At 43.6% G+C, this 6,000-nt stretch overlaps 1 long non-coding RNA gene across 1 annotated transcript in view; it reads right to left on the bottom strand.

Moving 5' to 3' along the window:
- Window positions 1-262: 262 nt before the first annotated feature.
- The window catches only part of LOC143630619 (uncharacterized), a 175,313-nt gene continuing 169,575 nt past the window's right edge, over window positions 263-6,000 (bottom strand). The window contains exon 3 of the long non-coding RNA XR_013153207.1: window positions 263-306. This is a non-coding gene — a long non-coding RNA (uncharacterized LOC143630619). The remainder of the gene's footprint in view (window positions 307-6,000) is intronic.

Below are 6,000 nucleotides of genomic sequence, written 5' to 3'. Positions count from 1 at the left end.
AGTCGGAGAAAAAACTAAGGATGTGTTGAATCACTGAATCGGATCATAAACTCGGTCATGGAGACTGCCATACAATATTTTATGACCCTAAGAAAGAATCAGATCAATAATTATGCCCTCAAGCCACCCCGTGGCCCATTCAAAATTTTGCCAGTATTGCCAAAGGGGGTAGTACACGAGCCGGAGGAAAAAAACTAAGTATGGGTCGAACCACTGAATCGGATCATAAATTCGGTCTAGGAGACTGCCATACAATATATTATGACCCTGAGAAAGAATCGGATCAATTATTATGCCGTCACGCCACTCCGTGGCCCGTTCGAAATTTTAGCAGTATTGCCAAAGGGGGTAGTACACGAGACGGAGGAAAAACTGAGGATGGGTCGAACCACGGAATCGGATCATAAATTCGGTCAATGAGACAGCCATACAAAATTTTATAACCCTAAGAAAGAATCAGATCAATAATACTGCCCTCACGCCACCCCGTGGCCCGTTCAAAATTTTGCCAGTGTTGCCAAAGGGGGTAGTACACGAGCCGGTGGAAAAACTGAGGATGGGTAGAACCACTGAATCGGATCATAAATTCGATCTAGGAGACTTCCATACAATATATTATGACCCTAAGAAATAATAGTATCAATAATTATGCTCCCCGTTCTAAATTTTGCCAGTATTGCCAAAGGGGGTACTACACGAGTAGGAGGAAAAAAACTGAGGATGGGTAGAACCGCAAAATCGGTTGATAACTTCGGTCTTGGAGACTGCCATACAATATATTATGACCCTAAGAAAGAATTGGATCAATTATTATGCCCTCACGCCACCCCGTGACCCGTTCGAAATTTTTGCCAGTATTGCTAAAGTGGGCAGTACACGAGCCGGAGGAAAAACTGAGGATGGGTCGAACCACTGAATCGGATCATAAATTCGGTCAATGAGACTTCCATACAATATTTTATGACCCTAAGAAAGAATCAGATCAATAATAATGCCCTCACGCCACCCCGTGGCCCGTTCAAAATTTTGCCAGTACTGCCAAAGGCGGTAGTACCCGAGTCAGAGAAAAAACTAAGGATGGGTCGAACCACTGAATCGGATCATAAATTCGGTCATGGAGACTGCCATACAATATTTTATGATCCTAAGAAAGAATCAGATCAATAATTATACCCTCACGCCACCCCGTGGCCCGTTCGAAATTTTACCAGTATTGCCAAAGGGGGTAGTACACGAGCCGGAGGAAAAAAAAACTAAGTATGGGTCGAACCACTGAATCGGATCATTAATTCGGTCTAGGAGACTGCCATACAATATATTATGACCCTAAGAAAGAATCGGATCAATTATTATGCCCTCACGCCACTCCGTGGCCCGTTCGAAATTTTAGCAGTATTGCCAAAAGGGGTAGTACATGAGCCGGATGAAAAACTTAGGATGGGCCGAACCACTGAATCGGATCATAAAATCGGTCAATGATACTGCCATACAATATTTTATGACCCTAAGAATGAATCGGATCAATAATTATGCCCTCACGCCACCCCGTGGCCCGTTCAAAATTTTGCCAGTATTGCTAAATGGGGTAATACACGAGTCGGAGAAAAAACTGAGGATGGGTCGAACCACTGAATCGGATCATAAAATCGGTCAATGAGACTGCCATACAATATTTTATGACCCCTAAGAAAGAATCGGATCAACTATTATGCCCTCACGCCACTCCATGGCCCGTTCTAAATTTTACCAGTATTGCCAAAGGGGGTAGTACACGAGCCGGAGGAAAAACTGAGGATGGGTCGAACCACTGAATCGGATCATAAATTCGGTCAATGAGACTTACATACAATATTTTATGACCTTAAGAAAGAATCAGATCAATAATAATGCCTTCACGCCACCCCGTGGCCCGTTCAAAATTTTGCCTGTATTGCCAAGGGGGTAGTACACGAGCCGGAGGAAAAACTGAGGATGCGTCGAACCACTGAATCGGATCATAAATTCGGTCATGGAGACTGCCATACAATATTTTATGACCCTAAGAAAGAATCGGATCAATTATTATGCCCTCACGCCACCCCGTGACCCGTTCAAAATTTTGCCCGTATTGCTAAAGGGGGTAGTACACGAGCCGGAGGAAAAACTGAGAATGCGTCGAACCAATAAATCGGATCATAAATTGGGTCTAGGAGACTTCCATACAATATATTAGGACCCTAAGAAGAATCGGATCAACTATTATGCCCTCACGCCACTCCATTGCCCGTTCTAAATTTTACCAGTATTGCCCAAGGGGGTAGTACACGAGCCGGAGGAAAAACTGAGGATGGGTCGAACCACTAAATCAAATCATAAATTCGGTCAATGAGACTTCCATACAATATTTTATGACCCTAAGAAAGAATCGGATCAAATATTATGCCCTCACGCCAATTCGTGGCCGGTTCGAAATTTTGCCAGTATTGCCAAATGGGGTAGTACACGAGCCGGAGGAAATACTGAGGATGCGTCGAACCACTGAATCGGATCATAAATTCGGTCATAGAGACTGCCATACAATATTTTATGACCCTAAGAAAGAATCGGATCAATTATTATGCCCTCACGCCACCCCGTGACCCGTTCAAAATTTTGCCAGTATTGCTAAAGGGGGTAGTACACGAGCCGGAGGAAAAACTGAGAATGCGTCGAACCAATAAATCGGATCATAAATTGGGTCTAGGAGACTTCCATACAATATATTAGGACCCTAAGAAATAATCGGATCAATAATTATGCTCTCACGCCACCCCGTGGCCCGTTCGAAATTTTCCCAGTATTGCCCAAGGAGGTAGTACACGAGCCTGAGGAAAAACTGAGGATGCGTCGAACCACTGAATCGGATCATAAATTCGGTCATGGAGACTGCCATACAATATTTTATGACCCTAAAAAAGAATCGGATCAAATATTATGCCCTCACGCCAATTCGTGGCCGGTTCGAAATTTTGCCTGTATTGCCAAATGGGGTAGTACACGAGCCGGAGGAAAAACTGAGGATGGGTCGAACCACTGAATCGGATCATAAAATCGGTCAATGAGACTTCCATACAATATTTTATGACCCTAAGAAAGAATCAAATCAATAATAATGCCCTCACGCCACCCCGTGGCCCATTCAAAATTTTGCCAGTATTGCCAAAGGGGGTAATACACGAGTCGGAAAAAAAACTGAGGATGCGTCGAACCACTGAATCGGATCATAAATTCGGTCATGCAGACTGCCATACAATATTTTATGACCATAAGAAAGAATCAGATCAATAATTATGCCCTCAGGGTGGCCCGTTCAAAATTTTGCCTGTATTGCCAAAGGGGGTAGTACACGAGCCGGAGGAAAAACTGAGAATGCGTCGAACCAATAAATCGGATCATAAATTGGGTCTAGGAGATAGCCATACAATATATTAAGAACCTAAGAAAGAATCGGATCAATAATTATGCCCTCACTCCACCCCGTGGCCCGTTCAAAATTTTGCCATTATTGCCAAATGGGGTAGTACACGAGTCGGAGAAAAACTATGGATGGGTCGAACCACTGAATCGGATCATAAATTCGGTCATGGAGACTGCCATACAATATTTTATGACCCTAAGAAAAAATCGGATCAAATATTATGCCCTCACGCCAATTCGTGGCCGGTTCGAAATTTTGCCAGTATTGCCAAATGGGGTAGTACACGAGTCGGAGAAAAAACTAAGGATGGGTCGAATCACTGAATCGGATCATAAATTCGATCATGGAGACTGCCATACAATATCTTATGACCCTAAGAAAGAATCAGATCAATAATAATGCCCTCAAGCCACCCCGTGGCCCGTTCAAAATTTTGCCAGTATTGCCAAAGGGGGTAGTACATGAGCCGGAGGAAAAACTGAGGATGCGTCGAACCACTGAATCGGATCATAAATTCGGTCATGGAGACTGCCATACAATATTTTATGACCCTAAGAAAGAATCGGATCAATTATTATGCCCTCACGCCACTCCGTGGCCCGTTCGAAATTTTGCCAGTATTGCTAAAGGGGGTAGTAAACGAGCCGGAGGAAAAACCGAGAATGCGTCGAACCAATAAATCGGATCATAAATTGGGTCTAGGAGACAGCCATACAATATATTATGACCCTAAGAAAGAATCGGATCAATAATTATGCCCTCACGCCACCCCGTGGCCCGTTCAAAATTTGGCCAGTATTGCCAAAGGGGGTAGTACACGAGTCGGAGGAAAAAACTGAGGATGGGTCGAACCACTGAATCGTATCATAAATTCGGTCATGGAGACTGCCATACAATATTTTATGACCCTAAGAAAGAATCATATCAATAGTTATGCCCTCACGCCCCCCCGTGGCCCGTTCGAAATTTTGCCAGTATTGCCAAAGGGGGTTGTACACGAGCCGGAGGAAAAAAAACTAAGTATGGGTCGTACCACTAAATCGGATCATAAATTCGGTCTAGGAGACTGACATACAATATATTATGACCCAAAGAAAGAATCGGATCAATTATTATGCCCTCACGCCACTCCGTGGCTCGTTCGAAATTTTACCAGTATTGCCAAAGGGGGTAGTACATGAGCCGGAGGAAAACTATGGATGGGTCGAACCACTGAATCGGATCATAAATTCGGTCAATGAGACTGCCATACAATATTTTATGACCCTATGAAAGAATCAGATCAATAATAATGTGTTGGTGCATGATGTCAGTAGTTCAGTGTCGAGTGTCTGTAATCGTGTTAGTTAGATTTGAATTTTGTATGTAAGCGAAGTTACTAACAAGTTCGCTTATATGGGCGAACTTGTTAGACAAGCGAAGTTAGGGACAACTTCGCCTGAACATACCAGGCGAAGTTGTCGTGTCTATATAAGCTATCTTGTATACGGCTTATTCATGAGAATAGAGATTACAGTCGTGTATTCGAGTCAGAGAGTTTTGTATTCAGTGATCATAGTATCACGTGTTTACGGTTGGAATACAACGTGTGTTTGGTTATCGTATCGTGTGTTAGCTCGTATTGTTTTCAATACTCGTAACGTCTTACGTAGGGATTCCGCACCTACGTAGAACGCGATATCTCGTGTAGATCCGGCTGGGAACCTACAATTGGTATCAGAGCTTTTGCTCGATTGTGTGGTTCGGGATTATCACGCGGGTGTAGAAATCGTTCCGTTCGACTATTCGCGGGACGAGTTTTCTGAGTTTTTGTGCTATACTCACCTCCTACAATCATAAACAACCCATAACAACTTCACAAACCTCGAAAAACCCAGAAATCTAATCTGCAGAAAGTTCGTGTTCATCAGGCGAAGTTGCCGTCACTGTTAGTAGGGTTTCGGCGAAGATATAAGGTTAAGCGAAGTTATCCACAACTTCGCCTACCTCTTCAAGTTCGCTTACCTCAAGCGAAGTTACCCACAACTTCGCCTACCTCCCAAGTTCGCTCAACTTAAGCGAAGTTATTCTCAAGTTCGCCAATCCGGCGAATTTAAGAAAGTGAGCGAAGTTACAAATTCACGCGAAGTTAAGTTTTAAGCGAAGTTGTCCCTAATTTCGCTTGTCTAACAAGTTCGCCCATATAAGCGAACTTGTTAGTAACTTCGCCCATCTCAGGGGGAGACGAGCTGTAAAGGCGATGAGTTGAGGACCAAGAGACGAAATGATAGAGACGATGATCCCAATTCATCGAAAGATGCAGGTGGTGAGTTGCCAAGAACTGATCAAGCTCTTGGAACTTCCACAACTCAGGGGGAGTCGACAACTGCAGCTGGTGGTGATGATGTGGTGGTGGTGGACGTAGAGGAGATGGATGATGGTTTGGTTGGTGATGATGATGTACTACCGAGTGATGTGATAGAGAAGATTGGAGAAGAGATTGTGATTGATACAGAGATAGAAGAGGGAGAGATAGTTGAGGAAAATATTGAGCATGACATTCCAGATGTTGAGAAAGCAGAAAT

Source organism: Bidens hawaiensis, unplaced genomic scaffold (assembly GCF_021521415.1).
Source record: "Bidens hawaiensis isolate Kalapana, Puna unplaced genomic scaffold, B.hawaiensis_p1.1 tig00005770_1, whole genome shotgun sequence".
NCBI classification, from domain to species: domain Eukaryota; kingdom Viridiplantae; phylum Streptophyta; class Magnoliopsida; order Asterales; family Asteraceae; genus Bidens; species Bidens hawaiensis.
This window is presented reverse-complemented; position numbering and strand designations above follow the sequence as displayed.